The sequence below is a fragment of the Callionymus lyra genome, chromosome 17 (assembly GCF_982586985.1).
Source record: "Callionymus lyra chromosome 17, fCalLyr1.hap1.1, whole genome shotgun sequence".
NCBI classification, from domain to species: Eukaryota; Metazoa; Chordata; class Actinopteri; order Syngnathiformes; family Callionymidae; genus Callionymus; species Callionymus lyra.
In genome coordinates, this window is record NC_141834.1 from 1,488,395 (window position 1) to 1,507,058 (window position 18,664).

At 42.1% G+C, this 18,664-nt stretch overlaps 18 non-coding genes across 18 annotated transcripts; all 18 read left to right on the top strand.

Annotated features, from left to right (window-relative positions):
• Window positions 1–836: 836 nt before the first annotated feature.
• Window positions 837–909, top strand: trnam-cau (transfer RNA methionine (anticodon CAU)). Its single transcript has one exon. It is a non-coding gene; the product is annotated as a tRNA-Met (tRNA).
• Window positions 910–1,575: 666 nt separating this feature from the next.
• Window positions 1,576–1,648, top strand: trnam-cau (transfer RNA methionine (anticodon CAU)). The gene has a single exon. It is a non-coding gene; the product is annotated as a tRNA-Met (tRNA).
• A 714-nt stretch (window positions 1,649–2,362) lies between these two features.
• trnam-cau (transfer RNA methionine (anticodon CAU)) lies at window positions 2,363–2,435 on the top strand. Its single transcript has one exon. It is a non-coding gene; the product is annotated as a tRNA-Met (tRNA).
• A 664-nt stretch (window positions 2,436–3,099) lies between these two features.
• Window positions 3,100–3,172, top strand: trnam-cau (transfer RNA methionine (anticodon CAU)). Its single transcript has one exon. It is a non-coding gene; the product is annotated as a tRNA-Met (tRNA).
• A 1,064-nt stretch (window positions 3,173–4,236) lies between these two features.
• trnam-cau (transfer RNA methionine (anticodon CAU)) lies at window positions 4,237–4,309 on the top strand. The gene has a single exon. It is a non-coding gene; the product is annotated as a tRNA-Met (tRNA).
• A 3,547-nt stretch (window positions 4,310–7,856) lies between these two features.
• Window positions 7,857–7,929, top strand: trnam-cau (transfer RNA methionine (anticodon CAU)). The gene has a single exon. It is a non-coding gene; the product is annotated as a tRNA-Met (tRNA).
• Window positions 7,930–8,195: 266 nt separating this feature from the next.
• Window positions 8,196–8,268, top strand: trnam-cau (transfer RNA methionine (anticodon CAU)). The gene has a single exon. It is a non-coding gene; the product is annotated as a tRNA-Met (tRNA).
• A 325-nt stretch (window positions 8,269–8,593) lies between these two features.
• trnam-cau (transfer RNA methionine (anticodon CAU)) lies at window positions 8,594–8,666 on the top strand. The gene has a single exon. It is a non-coding gene; the product is annotated as a tRNA-Met (tRNA).
• Window positions 8,667–9,329: 663 nt separating this feature from the next.
• trnam-cau (transfer RNA methionine (anticodon CAU)) lies at window positions 9,330–9,402 on the top strand. The gene has a single exon. It is a non-coding gene; the product is annotated as a tRNA-Met (tRNA).
• A 1,003-nt stretch (window positions 9,403–10,405) lies between these two features.
• trnam-cau (transfer RNA methionine (anticodon CAU)) lies at window positions 10,406–10,478 on the top strand. The gene has a single exon. It is a non-coding gene; the product is annotated as a tRNA-Met (tRNA).
• A 266-nt stretch (window positions 10,479–10,744) lies between these two features.
• On the top strand, window positions 10,745–10,817 carry trnam-cau (transfer RNA methionine (anticodon CAU)). Its single transcript has one exon. It is a non-coding gene; the product is annotated as a tRNA-Met (tRNA).
• Window positions 10,818–11,135: 318 nt separating this feature from the next.
• On the top strand, window positions 11,136–11,208 carry trnam-cau (transfer RNA methionine (anticodon CAU)). Its single transcript has one exon. It is a non-coding gene; the product is annotated as a tRNA-Met (tRNA).
• Window positions 11,209–11,874: 666 nt separating this feature from the next.
• Window positions 11,875–11,947, top strand: trnam-cau (transfer RNA methionine (anticodon CAU)). Its single transcript has one exon. It is a non-coding gene; the product is annotated as a tRNA-Met (tRNA).
• A 726-nt stretch (window positions 11,948–12,673) lies between these two features.
• On the top strand, window positions 12,674–12,746 carry trnam-cau (transfer RNA methionine (anticodon CAU)). The gene has a single exon. It is a non-coding gene; the product is annotated as a tRNA-Met (tRNA).
• A 665-nt stretch (window positions 12,747–13,411) lies between these two features.
• trnam-cau (transfer RNA methionine (anticodon CAU)) lies at window positions 13,412–13,484 on the top strand. Its single transcript has one exon. It is a non-coding gene; the product is annotated as a tRNA-Met (tRNA).
• Window positions 13,485–13,802: 318 nt separating this feature from the next.
• Window positions 13,803–13,875, top strand: trnam-cau (transfer RNA methionine (anticodon CAU)). Its single transcript has one exon. It is a non-coding gene; the product is annotated as a tRNA-Met (tRNA).
• A 326-nt stretch (window positions 13,876–14,201) lies between these two features.
• On the top strand, window positions 14,202–14,274 carry trnam-cau (transfer RNA methionine (anticodon CAU)). Its single transcript has one exon. It is a non-coding gene; the product is annotated as a tRNA-Met (tRNA).
• A 318-nt stretch (window positions 14,275–14,592) lies between these two features.
• trnam-cau (transfer RNA methionine (anticodon CAU)) lies at window positions 14,593–14,665 on the top strand. Its single transcript has one exon. It is a non-coding gene; the product is annotated as a tRNA-Met (tRNA).
• Window positions 14,666–18,664: the final 3,999 nt, after the last annotated feature.

Genomic DNA, 18,664 nt, shown 5'->3' on the forward strand with positions numbered 1-18,664 from the left:
TTGGTTCACCAAAGTACACATTCAATCACGCTTTTAAATCCTTTCACAACCTTACAAACAGACGTAACTTTGACTCATTGTCAGGTCAGCACGCCAAGCCTTGTTGGCACAGTAGGCAGCGTATCAGTCTCATAATCTGAAGGTTGTGAGTTCAAGCCTCACACAGGGCAGGTTTATGTTAAGGTCAACATTCAGGTTGCTTTCTAGTTGCTTATTTTTTAAGAATGTGTCAATCTACAAAGCCACCTCCAAATTTACCTGTTTCCCTAATAGTCATGATAACTGAACTTTGCTTTTACAACCTTAGTGTTCTTCTAGGGAAAGTTCTCCAACACCTGATTTAGTTCGTGAAATTGAATATTTTTCCTCTTGCTGACCAGCAGTCTGTCATTTTTTTTGTTGGTTCACCAAAGTACCCATTCAATCACGCTTTTAAACCCTTTCACCACCTTACAAACAGACATACCTTTGACTCATTATCAGGTCAGCACACCAAGCCTTGTTGGCGCAGTAGGCAGCGCGTCAGTCTCATAATCTGAAGGTCTTGAGTTCGAACCTCACACAGGGCACCTTTTTACTAGTGGCAAACATTGTTTTGCTTTCGAATCACCTATCTTTTTGGAATCTTTCGATTTACAAAGCCTTATTGTTCTTCTAGGGAATGTTCTACAACACCTTATTTAGTTCGTAAAATTGAATATTTTTCCTCTTGCTGACCAGCAGTCTGTCATTTTTTTTGTTGGTTCACCAAAGTACCCATTCAATCACGCTTTTAAACCCTTTCACCACCTTACAAACAGACGTACCTTTGACTCATTGTCGGCTCAGCACGCCAAGCCTTGTTGGCGCAGTAGGCAGCGCGTCAGTCTCATAATCTGAAGGTCGTGAGTTCAAGCCTCACACAGGGCAGGTTTATGTTAAGGTCAACATTCATTTTGCTTTCTAGTTGCCTATCTTTTTAGAATGTGTCGATCTACAAAGCCACCTCCAAATTTACCTGTTTCCCTAATAGTCATGATAACTGAACTTTGCTTTTACAACCTTAGTGTTCTCCTAGGGAAAGTTCTCCAACACCTTTTTTGGTTTGTGAAATTGAATATTTTTCCTCTTGCTGACCAGCAGTCTGTCATTTTTTTTGTTGGTTCACCAAAGTACCCATTCAATCACGCTTTTAAACCCTTTCACCACCTTACAAACAGACGTACCTTTGACTCATTATCAGGTCAGCACACCAAGCCTTGTTGGCGCAGTAGGCAGCGCGTCAGTCTCATAATCTGAAGGTCGTGATTTCGAACCTCACACAGGGCACCTTTTTACTAGTGGCAAACATTGTTTTGCTTTCGAATCACCTATCTTTTTGGAATCTTTCGATTTACAAAGCCTTATTGTTCTTCTAGGGAATGTTCTACAACACCTTATTTAGTTCGTAAAATTGAATATTTTTCCTCTTGCTGACCAGCAGTCTGTCATTTTTTTTGTTGGTTCACCAAAGTACCCATTCAATCACGCTTTTAAACCCTTTCACCACCTTACAAACAGACGTACCTTTGACTCATTGTCGGCTCAGCACGCCAAGCCTTGTTGGCGCAGTAGGCAGCGCGTCAGTCTCATAATCTGAAGGTCGTGAGTTCAAGCCTCACACAGGGCAGGTTTATGTTAAGGTCAACATTCATTTTGCTTTCTAGTTGCCTATCTTTTTAGAATGTGTCGATCTACAAAGCCACCTCCAAATTTACCTGTTTCCCTAATAGTCATGATAACTGAACTTTGCTTTTACAACCTTAGTGTTCTCCTAGGGAAAGTTCTCCAACACCTTTTTTGGTTTGTGAAATTGAATATTTTTCCTCTTGCTGACCAGCAGTCTGTCATTTTTTTGTTGGTTCACCAAAGTACCCATTCAATCACGCTTTTAAACCCTTTCACCACCTTACAAACAGACGTACCTTTGACTCATTATCAGGTCAGCACACCAAGCCTTGTTGGCGCAGTAGGCAGCACGTCAGTCTCTTAATCTGAAGTTCGTGAGTTCAAGCCTCACACAGGGCAGGTTTATGTTAAGGTCAACATTCATGTTGCTTCCTAGTTGCCTATCTTTTAAGAATGTGTCGATCTACAAAGCCACCTCCAAATTTACCTGTTTCCCTAATTGTCATGATAACTGAACTTTGCTTTTACAACCTTAGTGTTCTCTTAGGGAAAGTTCTCCAACACCTTACGTAAAATTTAATATTTCTCCTCTTGCTGACCAGCAGTCTCTCCTTTTTTAGTTGGTTCACCAAAGTACCCATTCAATCACGCTTTTGAACCTTCACAACCTTACAAACAGACGTAACTTTGACTCATTGTCATGTCAGCATGCCAAGCCTTGTTGGCGCAGTAGGCAGCGCGTCAGTCTCATAATCTGAAGGTCGTGAGTTCAAGCCTCACACAGGGCACCTTTTTACTAGTGGCAAACATTGTTTTGCTTTCTAATCACCTATCTTTTTGGAATCTTTCGATTTACGAAGCCTTATTGTTCTTCTAGGGAATGTTCTACAACACCTTATTTAGTTCGTAAAATTGAATATTTTTCCTCTTGCTGACCAGCAGTCTGTCATTTTTTTGTTGGTTCACCAAAGTACCCATTCAATCACGCTTTTAAACCCTTTCACAACCTTACAAACAGACGTACCTTTGACTAATTGTCAGGTCAGCATGCCAAGCCTTGTTGGCGCAGTAGGCAGCGCGTCAGTCTCATAATCTGAAAGTTGTGAGTTCAAGCCTCACACAGGCCAGGTTTATGTTAAGGTCAACATTCATTTTGCTTTCTAGTTGCCTATCTTTTTAGAATGTGTCGATCTACAAAGCCACCTCCAAATTTACCTGTTTCCCTAATAGTCATGATAACTGAACTTTGCTTTTACAACCTTAGTGTTCTCCTAGGGAAAGTTCTCCAACACCTTTTTTGGTTTTTGAAATTGAATATTTTTCCTCTTGCTGACCAGCAATCTGTCATTTTTTTGTTGGTTCACCAAAGTACCCATTCAATCATGCTTTTAAACCCTTTCACCACCTTACAAACAGACGTACCTTTGACTCATTGTCAGCTCAGCACGCCAAGCCTTGTTGGCGCAGTAGGCAGCGCATCAGTCTCATAATCTGAAGGTCGTGAGTTCAAGCCTCACACAGGGCAGGTTTATGTTAAGGTCAACATTCATCTTGCTTTCTAGTTGCCTATCATTTTAGAATGTGTCGATCTACAAAGCCACCTCCAAATTTACCTGTTTCCCTAATAGTCATATTAACTGAACTTTGCTTTTACAACCTTAGTGTTCTCCTAGGGAAAGTTCTCCAACACCTTTTTTGGTTTTTGAAATTGAATATTTTTCCTCTTGCTGACCAGCAATCTGTCATTTTTTTGTTGGTTCACCAAAGTACCCATTCAATCATGCTTTTAAACCCTTTCACCACCTTACAAACAGACGTACCTTTGACTCATTGTCAGCTCAGCACGCCAAGCCTTGTTGGCGCAGTAGGCAGCACATCAGTCTCATAATCTGAAGGTCATGAGTTCAAGCCTCACACAGGGCAGGTTTAAGTTAAGGTCAACATTCATCTTGCTTTCTAGTTGCCTATCATTTTAGAATGTGTCGATCTACGAAGCCACCTCCAAATTTACCTGTTTCCCTAATAGTCATATTAACTGAACTTTGCTTTTACAACCTTAGTGTTCTTCTAGGGAAAGTTCTCCAACACCTTATTTAGTTTCGTAAAATTGAATATTTTTCCTCTTGCTGACCGGCAGTCTGTCATTTTTTTTGTTGGTTCACCAAAGTACCCATTCAATCACGCTTTTAAACCCTTTCACCACCTTACAAACAGACGTACCTTTGACTCATTGTCAGGTCAGCATGCCAAGCCTTATTGGCGCAGTAGGCAGCGCGTCAGTCTCATAATCTGAAGGTCGTGAGTTCAAGCCTCACACAGGGCACCTTTTTACTAGTGGCAAACATTGTTTTGCTTTCGAATCACCTATCTTTTTGGAATCTTTCGATTTACAAAGCCTTATTGTTCTTCTAGGGAATGTTCTACAACACCTTATTTAGTTCGTAAAATTGAATATTTTTCCTCTTGCTGACCAGCAGTCTGTCATTTTTTTGTTGGTTCACCAAAGTACCCATTCAATCACGCTTTTAAACCCTTTCACCATCTTACAAACAGACGTACCTTTGACTCATTGTCAGCTCAGCACACCAAGCCTTGTTGGCGCAGTAGGCAGCGCGTCAGTCTCATAATCTGAAGGTCGTGAGTTCAAGCCTCACACAGGGCAGGTTTATGTTAAGGTCAACATTCATGTTGCTTTCTAGTTCCCCATCTTTTTAGAATGTGTCGATCTACAAAGCCACCTCCAAATTTACCTGTTTCCCTAATACTTTACATTAAAGGCGCCGACGAGGACGGCTGCCTCTTCCAGTAGCTCCGCAGCAATTTCTATAATTTTCTGTTTTTTATTAATTTTTTACTATAATCTTTTTAAATGGATACTTTTGAACATGGAAAGAATCGTCTTGTTTACTCAAGAGAGGATCTACTGTCGCTGAAGTCAATGGCACGGGCTGGAGATCGCCACAAGATCCCGATCGAACTTCAGCGCCGTTACAGAGGCTGTCGGGCAGGGAAGCGGCTAAAGGCTAAGCTAACGGACAATCGGAGACGTCACAGACCAACGATCCCAACGATCACGATGGGGAACGTCAATTCACTGACGAATAAGATGGACGAGCTGTCTGCCCTCAACAACCAGCGGATCTACAGAGAGAGCAGCTTGTTGATCTTCACGGAGACGTGGCTCACTCAGCTGACTCCGGACTCACACGTGGAGCTGCCTGGTTTCAGCACCATCAGAGCGGACAGAGACGCGCGCGCGTGTGGGAAGCGCAGAGGAGGAGGACTGATCATGTACTTGAATAAACGCTGGTGTAGCCCGGGACACGTTACTGTAAAGAAAGTCTCTTGTTGTCAAGATTTAGAACTGTTGGCTGTCAGCATGCGTCCATATTATCTACCGCGTGAGTTCAGTCACGTGATCGCGCTGTGTGTCTACATTCCTCCGAGCGCTGCGGCTGCATCTGCCTGTGAGAAGATCCACACAATGACAGCTCGACTTCAGAATCAAAATCCTGACGCGTTTATCATCATCTCTGGAGACTTTAATCATGCCAACCTGGACTCTACTCTGCCTACTTTCCATCAGGCCGTGGATTGTCCCACCAGGAATAACAGGACAATTGACCTTCTTTATTCCAACTTGAAGGACGCCTACAGAGCCAAACCTCTTCCTCCACTTGGAAGGTCCGATCACAACCTGGTCCACCTTCAGTCACAGTACACTCCTCTGGTGCAGAGACAGACTGTGACCACTAAGACAATCAGAAAGTGGACACCAGCTGTGGAGGACGCCATCAGAGACTGCTTTGAAACAACAGACTGGGATGTGCTGCTGAGGTCTCATGGTGAGGACATCGAGGGACAGACACACTGTCTAACGGATTATTTAAATTTCTGTTTGGACGTTGTCGCCCCTACTAAGACTGTCCGCTGTTACCCTAATAATAAACCGTGGGTAACAAAGGAGGTCAAGGATGTCCTTAACAGGAAGAAAGTGGCATTCAGGAGCAGAGACAGGGACGCCATGAGGTCAGCTCAGCAGGAGGTGAAGCGATGCTTGAAGGAGGCAAAGGACACCTACAGGAGGAGGTTGGAGGAGAAGCTGAGCCGAGAAGAAATAAGAGAGGTCTGGGATGGTGTTAAAACCATCACTGGACACAAGACCAAGGCCTCTCTGACTGCAGTGGACACGGTGGATGAGGCAAATGGACTGAACAACTTTTTCAACAGGTTTGAGCAGGTCACCTCACCCTCACTGCTGCCCGCCTCAGGACCTGCCCCACCTTCTTGTGCCCCCCCCAGCTCCACAGAACCACTTCCCAGCTTCACCTCACTCCAGGTACAGGATGTACTTCGGAGGATTCGTCCAGGGAAGGCTGCTGGTCCTGATAAGGTGTCTGCTCGACTGCTAAAGACCTGCGCTGCTGAACTAGCTGAGCCACTCCAGCATGTCTTCAACCTCAGTCTACGGCTGGGGAAAGTACCAACTCTGTGGAAGACTTCCTGTATCGTTCCAGTCCCTAAAAAGATCCGACCGAGTGTGCTGAACGATTACAGACCGGTGGCACTGACTTCGCAGCTGATGAAGACACTGGAGCGGCTGGTCCTCAAACATCTTACGCCACAAGTCCAGCACGCGCAAGACCCCCTGCAGTTTGCCTACCAGCCAGCAGTTGGTGTGGAAGATGCCATCCTTCACCTCCTGCATCGGACCTACTCCCACTTGGATAAAGGAAGCGGTTCAGTGAGAATCCTGTTCCTGGACTTTTCTAGTGCCTTCAACACTATCCAACCCACTCTGCTGCAGGACAAACTGACTAAGATGCATGTGGACCCTGGTCTGGTCTCCTGGATTACGGACTATCTTACTGATCGACCACAGTATGTCAGGCTGAAGGACATCAAGTCTGACACTATGGTGTGCAGTACAGGAGCACCTCAGGGGACAGTACTGGCCCCTCTCCTCTTCACCATCTACACTTCAGACTTCTGCTACAACTCAGAGCTGAGTCTCGTCCAGAAGTATGCTGACGACACTGCCATTGTTGGATGCATCAGGGACAACAGCGAAGACGAGTACAGGAGTCTGATACGTGACTTTGTGGACTGGAGTGAGAGGAACCACTTGCAGCTGAACACCTCAAAAACCAAGGAGCTGGTCTTGGATTTCGGGAGGTCCAGGACAAAGCCACGTCCAGTGTCCATCAGAGGCGACGAGGTGGAGATAGTGGACAACTATAAGTACCTCGGTGTGTGGATGGACAGTAAACTGGACTGGTCCTGCAACACAGACCATGTGTATAAGAAGGTTCAGAGTAGACTGTACTTTCTGAGGAGGCTTCGTTCATTTAACATCTGCAAGAAGCTCCTCTGCATGTTCTACCAGTCTGTGGTGGCCAGTGTCCTGTTCTATGCTGTGGTGTGTTGGGGTGGAAATGTGTCCAAGAGGAGTGTCAACAGGTTGGACAGGTTGATCAGGAGGGCTGGTTCTGTGGTTGGAATGAAGCTGGACTCACTGGTGACAGTTGCTGAGAGGAGATCATTGAACAAACTACTGTCCATCATGGACGATGACAGTCATCCTCTCAGCACTGTCATCAGTGAGCAGAGAAGCAGAATGAGTGCACGAATGCTCCTACCCAGGTGCAAAACAAATAGACTCAGGGACTCATTCATCCCTCGGGCTATTAAATTGTACAATTCTGAGTTCGGGGGCAGGAGTGGAGTGAGAGTATCTGGATGTTCTGTTCCATGTTAGTCTTTGTATCTTTGTCTTTGTTGTTTTTCTTTCCTTGACCTATGTTCTTTGTCTTTGTCTTTAGACTTAGATTGTGTCATCTTGTTCTTCCTCTTTATGTTCTTCTTATTTTATTTTTTATGTATTATTTTTTATTGTTTATGAAAAATTGCTGGCTATTGTAAAAAAACAATTTCCCAAAGGAGACCTCCTGAGGGATCAATAAAGTTTTACCTTACCTTACCTTACCTTAATAGTCATGATAACTGAACTTTGCTTTTACAACCTTAGTGTTCTCTTAGGGAAAGTTCTCCAACACCTTACGTAAAATTGAATATTTTTCCTCTTTCTGACCAGCAGTCTCTCCTTCTTTAGTTGGTTCACCAAAGTACCCATTCAATCACGCTTTTGAACCCTTTCACAACCTTACAAACAGACGTACCTTTGACTCATTATCAGGTCAGCACACCAAGCCTTGTTGGCGCAGTAGGCAGCGCGTCAGTCTCATAATCTGAAGGTCTTGAGTTCGAACCTCAAACAGGGCACCTTTTTACTAGTGGCAAACATTGTTTTGCTTTCAAATCACCTATCTTTTTGGAATCTTTCGATTTACAAAGCCTTATGTTCTTCTAGGGAATGTTCTACAACACCTTATTTAGTTCGTAAAATTGAATATTTTTCCTCTTGCTGACCAGCAGTCTGTCATTTTTTTTATTGGTTCACCAAAGTACCCATTCAATCACGCTTTTAAACCCTTTCACCACCTTACAAACAGACGTACCTTTGACTCATTGTCGGCTCAGCACGCCAAGCCTTGTTGGCGCAGTAGGCAGCGCGTCAGTCTCATAATCTGAAGGTCGTGAGTTCAAGCCTCACACAGGGCAGGTTTATGTTAAGGTCAACATTCATTTTGCTTTCTAGTTGCCTATCTTTTTAGAATGTGTCGATCTACAAAGCCACCTCCAAATTTACCTGTTTCCCTAATAGTCATGATAACTGAACTTTGCTTTTACAACCTTAGTGTTCTTCTAGGGAAAGTTCTCCAACACCTTTTTTGGTTTGTGAAATTGAATATTTTTCCTCTTACTGACCAGCAGTCTCTCATTTTTTTGTTGGATCACCAAAGTACCCATTCAATCACGCTTTTAAAGCCTTTCACCATCTTACAAACAGACGTATCTTTGACTCATTGTCAGCTCAGCACACCAAGCCTTGTTGGCGCAGTAGGCAGCGCATCAGTCTCATAATCTGAAGGTTGTGAGTTCAAGCCTCACACAGGGCAGGTTTATGTTAAAGTCAACATTCAGGTTGCTTTCTAGTTGCTTGTCTTTTAAGAATGTGTCAATCTACAAAGCCACCTCCAAATTTACCTGTTTCCCTAATAGTCATGATAACTGAACTTTGCTTTTACAACCTTAGTGTTCTTCTAGGGAAAGTTCTCCAACACCTTATTTAGTTCGTGAAATTGAATATTTTTCCTCTTGCTGACCAGCTGTCTGTCATTTTTTAGTTGGTTCACCAAAGTACCCATTCAATCACGCTTTTAAACCTTCACCACCTTACAAACAGACGTACCTTTGACTCATTGTCAGGTCAGCATGCCAAGCCTTGTTGGTGCAGTAGGCAGCGCGTCAGTCTCATAATCTGAAGGTCATGAGTTCAAGCCTCACACAGGGCACCTTTTTACTAGTGGCAAATATTGTTTTGCTTTCGAATCACCTATCTTTTTGGAATCTTTCGATTTACAAAGCCTTATTGTTCTTCTAGGGAATGTTCTACAACACCTTATTTAGTTCGTAAAATTGAATATTTTTCCTCTTGCTGACCAGCAGTCTGTCATTTTTTTTGTTGGTTCACCAAAGTACCCATTCAATCACGCTTTTAAACCCTTTCACCACCTTACAAACAGACGTACCTTTGACTCATTGTCGGCTCAGCACGCCAAGCCTTGTTGGCGCAGTAGGCAGCGCGTCAGTCTCATAATCTGAAGGTCGTGAGTTCAAGCCTCACACAGGGCAGGTTTATGTTAAGGTCAACATTCATTTTGCTTTCTAGTTGCATATCTTTTTAGAATGTGTCGATCTACAAAGCCACCTCCAAATTTACCTGTTTCCCTAATAGTCATGATAACCTAACTTTGCTTTTACAACCTTAGTGTTCTCCTAGGGAAAGTTCTCCAACACCTTTTTTGGTTTGTGAAATTGAATATTTTTCCTCTTGCTGACCAGCTGTCTGTCATTTTTTAGTTGGTTCACCAAAGTACCCATTCAATCACGCTTTTAAACCTACACCACCTTACAAACAGACGTACCTTTGACTCATTGTCAGGTCAGAATGCCAAGCCTTATTGGCGCAGTAGGCAGCGCGTCAGTCTCATAATCTGAAGGTCATGAGTTCAAGCCTCACACAGGGCACCTTTTTACTAGTGGCAAACATTGTTTTGCTTTCGAATCACCTATCTTTTTGGAATCTTTCGATTTACAAAGCCTTATTGTTCTTCTAGGGAATGTTCTACAACACCTTATTTAGTTCGTAAAATTGAATATTTTTCCTCTTGCTGACCAGCAGTCTGTCATTTTTTTTGTTGGTTCACCAAAGTACCCATTCAATCACGCTTTTAAACCCTTTCACCACCTTACAAACAGACGTACCTTTGACTCATTATCAGGTCAGCACACCAAGCCTTGTTGGCGCAGTAGGCAGCGCGTCAGTCTCATAATCTGAAGGTCTTGAGTTCGAACCTCACACAGGGCACCTTTTTACTAGTGGCAAACATTGTTTTGCTTTCGAATCACCTATCTTTTTGGAATCTTTCGATTTACAAAGCCTTATTGTTCTTCTAGGGAAAGTTCTCCAACAGCTTATTTAGTTCGTGAAATTGAATATTTTTCCTCTTGCTGACCAGCAGTCTGTCATTTTTTTTGTTGGTTCACCAAAGTACCCATTCAATCACGCTTTTAAACCCTTTCACCACCTTACAAACAGACGTACCTTTGACTCATTGTCGGCTCAGCACGCCAAGCCTTGTTGGCGCAGTAGGCAGCGCGTCAGTCTCATAATCTGAAGGTCGTGAGTTCAAGCCTCACACAGGGCACCTTTTTACTAGTGGCAAATATTGTTTTGCTTTCGAATCACCAATCTTTTTGGAATCTTTCGATTTACAAAGCCTTATTGTTCTTCTAGGGAATGTTCTACAACACCTTATTTAGTTCGTAAAATTGAATATTTTTCCTCTTGCTGACCAGCAGTCTGTCATTTTTTTTGTTGGTTCACCAAAGTACCCATTCAATCACGCTTTTAAACCTTTCACCACCTTACAAACAGACGTACCTTTGACTCATTGTCAGCTCAGCACGCCAAGCCTTGTTGGCGCAGTAGGCAGCGCGTCAGTCTCATAATCTGAAGGTCGTGAGTTCAAGCCTCACACAGGGCAGGTTTATGTTAAGGTCAACATTCATTTTGCTTTCTAGTTGCCTATCTTTTTAGAATGTGTCGATCTACAAAGCCACCTCCAAATTTACCTGTTTCCCTAATAGTCATGATAACTGAACTTTGCTTTTACAACCTTAGTGTTCTCTTAGGGAAAGTTCTCCAACACCTTACGTAAAATTGAATATTTTTCCTCTTTCTGACCAGCAGTCTCTCCTTTTTTAGTTGGTTCACCAAAGTACCCATTCAATCACGCTTTTAAATCCTTTCACAACCTTACAAACAGACGTAACTTTGACTCATTGTCAGGTCAGCACGCCAAGCCTTGTTGGCGCAGTAGGCAGCGCATCAGTCTCATAATCTGAAGGTTGTGAGTTCAAGCCTCACACAGGGCAGGTTTATGTTAAGGTCAACATTCAGGTTGCTTTCTAGTTGCTTATCTTTTAAGAATGTGTCAATCTACAAAGCCACCTCCAAATTTACCTGTTTCCCTAATAGTCATGATAACTGAACTTTGCTTTTACAACCTTAGTGTTCTTCTAGGGAAAGTTCTCCAACAGCTTATTTAGTTCGTGAAATTGAATATTTTTCCTCTTGCTGACCAGCAGTCTGTCATTTTTTTTGTTGGTTCACCAAAGTACCCATTCAATCACGCTTTTAAACCCTTTCACCACCTTACAAACAGACATACCTTTGACTCATTATCAGGTCAGCACACCAAGCCTTGTTGGCGCAGTAGGCAGCGCGTCAGTCTCATAATCTGAAGGTCTTGAGTTCGAACCTCACACAGGGCACCTTTTTACTAGTGGCAAACATTGTTTTGCTTTCGAATCACCTATCTTTTTGGAATCTTTCGATTTACAAAGCCTTATTGTTCTTCTAGGGAAAGTTCTCCAACAGCTTATTTAGTTCGTGAAATTGAATATTTTTCCTCTTGCTGACCAGCAGTCTGTCATTTTTTTTGTTGGTTCACCAAAGTACCCATTCAATCACGCTTTTAAACCCGTTCACCACCTTACAAACAGACGTACCTTTGACTCATTGTCGGCTCAGCACGCCAAGCCTTGTTGGCGCAGTAGGCAGCGCGTCAGTCTCATAATCTGAAGGTCGTGAGTTCAAGCCTCACACAGGGCACCTTTTTACTAGTGGCAAATATTGTTTTGCTTTCGAATCACCTATCTTTTTGGAATCTTTCGATTTACAAAGCCTTATTGTTCTTCTAGGGAATGTTCTACAACACCTAATTTAGTTCGTAAAATTCAATATTTTTCCTCTTGCTGACCAGCAGTCTGTCCTTTTTTTTGTTGGTTCACCAAAGTAAGTAAGTAAGTAAGTAAGTAAGTAATATTTATTTATATAGCGCTTTTCGAGACCAGGGTCACAAAGCGCTTAAACAATCAAAACAATACTCAAAAAAGTACATACTTTAAAGATCAAGATACCCATTCAATCACGCTTTTAAACCCTTTCACCACCTTACAAACAGACGTACCTTTGACTCATTGTCGGCTCAGCACACCAAGCCTTGTTGGCGCAGTAGGCAGCGCTCAGTCTCATAATTTGAAGGTCGTGAGTTCGAGCCTCACACAGGGCACCTTTTTAGTTATGGCAAACATTGTTTTGCTTTCGAATCACCTATCTTTTTGGAATCTTTCGATTTACAAAGCCTTATTGTTCTACTAGGGAATTTTCTTCAACACCTTATTTAGTTCGTAAAATTGAATATTTTTCCTCTTGCTGACAAGCAGTCTGTCATTTTTTTGTTGGTTCACCAAAGTACCCATTCTATCACGCTTTTAAACCCTTTCACCACCTTACAAACAGAAGTACCTTTGACTAATTGTCAGGTCAGCATGCTAAGCCTTGTTGGCGCAGTAGGCAGCGCGTCAGTCTCATAATCTGAAGGTCGTGAGTTCAAGCCTCACACAGGGCAGGTTTATGTTAAGGTCAACATTCATTTTGCTTTCTAGTTGCCTATCTTTTTAGAATGGATCGATCTACAAAGCCACCTCCAAATTTACCTGTTTCCCTAATAGTCATGATAACTGAACTTTGCTTTTACAACCTTAGTGTTCTTCTAGGGAAAGTTCTCCAACACCTTATTTAGTTTCGTAAAATTGAATATTTTTCCTCTTGTTGACCAGCAGTCTGTCATTTTTTTGTTGGTTCACCAAAGTACCCATTCAATCACGCTTTTAAACCATTTCACCACCTTACAAACAGACATACCTTTGACTCATTGTCAGGTCAGCATGCCAAGCCTTATTGGCGCAGTAGGCAGCGCGTCAGTCTCATAATCTGAAGGTCGTGAGTTCAAGCCTCACACAGGGCACCTTTTTACTAGTGGCAAACATTGTTTTGCTTTCGAATCACCTATCTTTTTGGAATCTTTCGATTTACAAAGCCTTATTGTTCTTCTAGGGAATGTTCTACAACACCTTATTTAGTTCGTAAAATTGAATATTTTTCCTCTTGCTGACCAGCAGTCTGTCATTTTTTTGTTGGTTCACCAAAGTACCCATTCAATCACGCTTTTAAACCCTTTCACCACCTTACAAACAGACGTACCTTTGACTAATTGTCAGGTCAGCATGGCAAGCCTTGTTGGCGCAGTAGGCAGCGCGTCAGTCTCATAATCTGAAGGTCGTGAGTTCAAGCCTCACACAGGGCAAGTTTATGTTAAGGTCAACATTCATTTTGCTTTCTAGTTGCCTATCTTTTTAGAATGTGTCGATCTACAAAGCCACCTCCAAATTTACCTGTTTCCCTAATAGTCATGATAACTGAACTTTGCTTTTACAACCTTAGTGTTCTCTTAGGGAAAGTTCTCCAACACCTTACGTAAAATTGAATATTTTTCCTCTTTCTGACCAGCAGTCTCTCCTTTTTTAGTTGGTTCACCAAAGTACCCATTCAATCACGCTTTTAAATCCTTTCACAACCTTACAAACAGACGTAACTTTGACTCATTGTCAGGTCAGCACGCCAAGCCTTGTTGGCGCAGTAGGCAGCGCATCAGTCTCATAATCTGAAGGTTGTGAGTTCAAGCCTCACACAGGGCAGGTTTATGTTAAGGTCAACATTCAGGTTGCTTTCTAGTTGCTTATCTTTTAAGAATGTGTCAATCTACAAAGCCACCTCCAAATTTACCTGTTTCCCTAATAGTCATGATAACTGAACTTTGCTTTTACAACCTTAGTGTTCTTCTAGGGAAAGTTCTCCAACACCTTATTTAGTTCGTGAAATTTAATATTTTTCCTCTTGCTGACCAGCAGTCTGTCATTTTTTTTGTTGGTTCACCAAAGTACCCATTCAATCACGCTTTTAAACCCTTTCACCATCTTACAAACAGACGTACCTTTGACTCATTGTCAGCTCAACACGCCAAGCCTTGTTGGCGCAGTAGGCAGCGCGTCAGTCTCATAATCTGAAGGTCGTGAGTTCAAGCCTCACACAGGGCAGGTTTATGTTAAGGTCAACATTCATGTTGCTTTCTAGTTCCCCATCTTTTTAGAATGTGTCGATCTACAAAGCCACCTCCAAATTTACCTGTTTCCCTAATAGTCATGATAACTGAACTTTGCTTTTACAACCTTGGTGTTCTCTTAGGGAAAGTTCTCCAACACCTTACGTAAAATTGAATATTTTTCCTCTTTCTGACCAGCAGTCTCTCCTTTTTTAGTTGGTTCACCAAAGTACCCATTCAATCACGCTTTTACATCCTTTCACAACCTTACAAACAGACGTAACTTTGACTCATTGTCAGGTCAGCACGCCAAGCCTTGTTGGCGCAGTAGGCAGCGCATCAGTCTCATAATCTGAAGGTTGTGAGTTCAAGCCTCACACAGGGCAGGTTTAAGTTAAGGTCAACATTCAGGTTGCTTTCTAGTTGCTTATCTTTTAAGAATGTGTCAATCTACAAAGCCACCTCCAAATTTACCTGTTTCCCTAATAGTCATGATAACTGAACTTTGCTTTTACAACCTTAGTGTTCTTCTAGGGAAAGTTCTCCAACACCTTATTTAGTTCGTGAAATTTAATATTTTTCCTCTTGCTGACCAGCAGTCTGTCATTTTTTTTGTTGGTTCACCAAAGTACCCATTCAATCACGCTTTTAAACCCTTTCACCACCTTACAAACAGACATACCTTTGACTCATTATCAGGTCAGCACACCAAGCCTTGTTGGCGCAGTAGGCAGCGCGTCAGTCTCATAATCTGAAGGTCTTGAGTTCAAACCTCACACAGGGCACCTTTTTACTAGTGGCAAACATTGTTTTGCTTTCGAATCACCTATCTTTTTGGAATCTTTCGATTTACAAAGCCTTATTGTTCTTCTAGGGAATGTTCTACAACACCTTATTTAGTTTCGTAAAATTGAATATTTTTCCTCTTGCTGACCAGCAGTCTGTCATATTTTTGTTGGTTCACCAAAGTACCCATTCTATCACGCTTTTAAACCCTTTCACCAACTTACAAACAGACGTACCTTCGCGCGTCAGCCTCATAATCCGAAGGTAGTGAGTTCAAGGCTCACACAGTGCAGTGCTGTGTCTCAAATCGCATACTAGCGTACTCAAAGTTAATATTGTTAGTGCGTCTCAATTCTTAGTATGGGAAATTTAGTGCGCCATGCACACTAAATTGGCGTACTAACACGCCCACAAAACTGAGCATGGTTCGATGGACACTAACCACCCTAAACGGCCGCCATCTTAATGACTTTGACGTTGTGAACGGAAATTACGTCACTACCAGTCAAATGGAAGCGGCAAGAGAGCACGTTGATAGCGACGTCCCCTCGGTCAATTTTTCAACTTTATACCGATGTAAGTTTTTCATTTCATATGTTTGCACTAGTGCTGTTGTATAGAAACGTCAGTAACGTATGTTTATGTGTATTTTGGACCAAAACTAGAATGCTAATGTTATTTCGCTAGCTTGCGAGCGAACAGTCACTAAACATACGTCATGACATGTACGTTACGTTTATTGTGGTATAAGGTGTGTGTTCACAGCCGAAATGCTGAAGCTTGCGTATCAGCACACAGTATATAAACAATATTTTTTTTACTGTTCCAAGTATAGATATTATTGTTTTTATTTTCATTTAAAAATGTATTTATTGTAAAGGGGGCGATGAAGACACAAGGGCCCTCATTGAGTGGCGATCTGCTAACGCCTCCCTTTTTACAGGGAGGCGTAATGCAGCCATCACTGGCTATGAGTAAGTGAATGAACAACATCATTTATCATGCTAACATGAATGACACCTTTCATAACTTACAGATGTGTATACATTGATGTTACTGTAAGGCAGTGCTTCTCAAATAGGGGGGCGCGCGCAGCGATGCCAGGGGGGGCGCGAGTGACCCTGGGGAACATGCTTTTTTTTTTACGTGTCGTATAAGAATAAAGTGTAATTGCGCATCCTCTAAGGTAGGTGGCAGTGGCGCTCTCGTTGTCAGTGTACACAGGGACCATATGCCACACCATAGCAGAGGAGCTGATACTGCCTGCAGCATTAGACATGGTCTCTGTCATGCTGGATGACACAAGTGCTGCAAAATTAAAGACAATCCCTCTGTCCAACGACACTGTCGCCAGACGTATACATGACATTTCTGACGACCTGAAAGAACAGCTGGTAGATCAACTCAAAGACAAACGTTTTGCATTACAGTTTGATGAAGCAACTGATAGCAACAAAGACTGTTTGTTTATTGCTTATGTTCGTTTTGACATGTCAAACTCCCTGTGTGAGGATCTACTTTTTTGTAAATATGTCAGAGACAGAGCCACAGCTGAAGAGCTATTCAAAATACTGGACTGCTTCCTGACTGAGAATGGGCTTAAGTGGGAGAACTGCATTAGTATTTGCAGTGATGGTGCACAGACCATGGCAGGGATGAGAAAGGGACTCAGGGCACTCATCAAGAAGGTCTCACCTAATGTTGAGTGGACACACTGTGTTATACACAGAGAGGCACTGGCATCAAGACACCTTCCCTCTGGTTTAAGTGAGGTTATGACTGACATTGTTAGTGTTATCAATTTTATAAAGACCAGACCATTAAAAACGAGAGTCTTCTCTGCTATCTGTGAGGAAATGGGAGCTGAACACCAAGCTGTGCTGTTTCATAGTGAAGCAAGGTGGCTGTCAAGAGGAAAGGTCTTGTCCAGAGTTTTTGAGCTCAGGGAGCAGATACAAATGTTTTTGCAAAGTATGACCTTGCAGTAAAATTTGGTGATGAGAAATTCCTGGCAAAACTGGCCTACCTGAGTGACATATTTGGAAAGCTAAATGAACTCAATTTACAGCTTCAAGGGAAAGATAAACACCTCCCTCAGGTCACAGACAAGATCAGCTCTTTCACTCGAAAGCTTACAATGTGGGGGAGGCGACTTGATGAAGGAAATACTGATTCGTTCGAGAATCTGCATGACTTTGTTGACACAAGTGACAATGATGCCACCTCTGTGATTCCATGTATTAAGGAGCATATTTCATCACTGATGGGATTCTTTAAAAAGTACTTCCCTGAAAACAGTTCTCAGTATGACTGGGTGATCAATCCTTTCAATGTGCCAGCTCCAACTGGTTTCAGCTCTGCAGAGGAGGACCAGTTCATTGATATGACGTCTGACTCCACATTGAGACTGAGGTTCACATCACAGACACTGAGTGAATTCTGGCTGAGTGTAGAGAGGCAGTATCCACTCTTAGGGCAGAGGGCTATGAGCATTCTTCTTCCTTTTGCAACATCCTATCTTTGTGAGACTGGCTTCTCTGCTGTTGCTGTACTGAAGACCAAGTACAGGTCCCAGCTAAACATTGAGCACGAGCTGAGAGTTGCAGTGTCATGCTTCAAACCCCGCTTCGAAAAGCTGTGCTCTGCAAAACGTGCTCATTGTAGCCATTAAGCTTCCTCACTTCCTCATTTTGATAAAAGAAACAAATCAGCACACATTGTCTTATTCATTTTCGGTTTTTAAGAGTTTAATATTTTATGCTCCTGAGTTGATGTTGCTGATCAATTACAATGTATAAGTATTCAGTATCATAGTGTTTTATATATTGCTGGTTCAAATAGTTTTATATATTGTGCTCCTGAGTTGATTTTTCTGAGCAATTTGAATGTATTATTTATTGATTATAGTCTTTATTTTTCAGTATCAGCTGGTTCAAATTGTTTTATATATTGTGCTCCTGAGTTAATGTTGCTGGTCAATTTTATTTAATTATTATTTATTGATAAGTTTTCTTTCAGTATCCAATGCTCAGAAAATGTTTGCACTAAATGTATGCTCTTTAAGTTTTTTCTACTGTGTTAATAAAGTAATTATTTGTTAAATTGATCCATATTTCTTTATTTAGTCTTCTTTAATGTTAATAAGAATATAATGTTATGCAGCGGTGCAATTTTATTGACAAATGATATTATTTCCGGTGGCAGCGTATATTTGTATATTTGGGGGGGGGCGTGAAATTTGTACTTCTTCTTAGGGGGGGCCTAACAGCAAATAATTGAGAAGCACTGCTGTAAGGAGTGTCATTGCATAGTTGTGTCAACTTGTATTTCAATCAGGGTGTTCATTAATGCCCGGGAGCTTGGGGGGAAGGTGACCCCAGCCTACATCAAAAAGAAGTGGGAAAACCTCAAACAAGCGTACAAGGTTGGTTTTCAAGCTAAGATGTCCTGTTGGCATACACATTACTCAGATCCCAGAAACATTATTATAAGTTAAATGGCTTCATATGACAATAAGGATATAGATGTAAAATATATCATTCCCTCTAATTCTTTCCTTCACAGAAGCTGAAGTGCCCCTCAACTGGGATCAGCAAAGA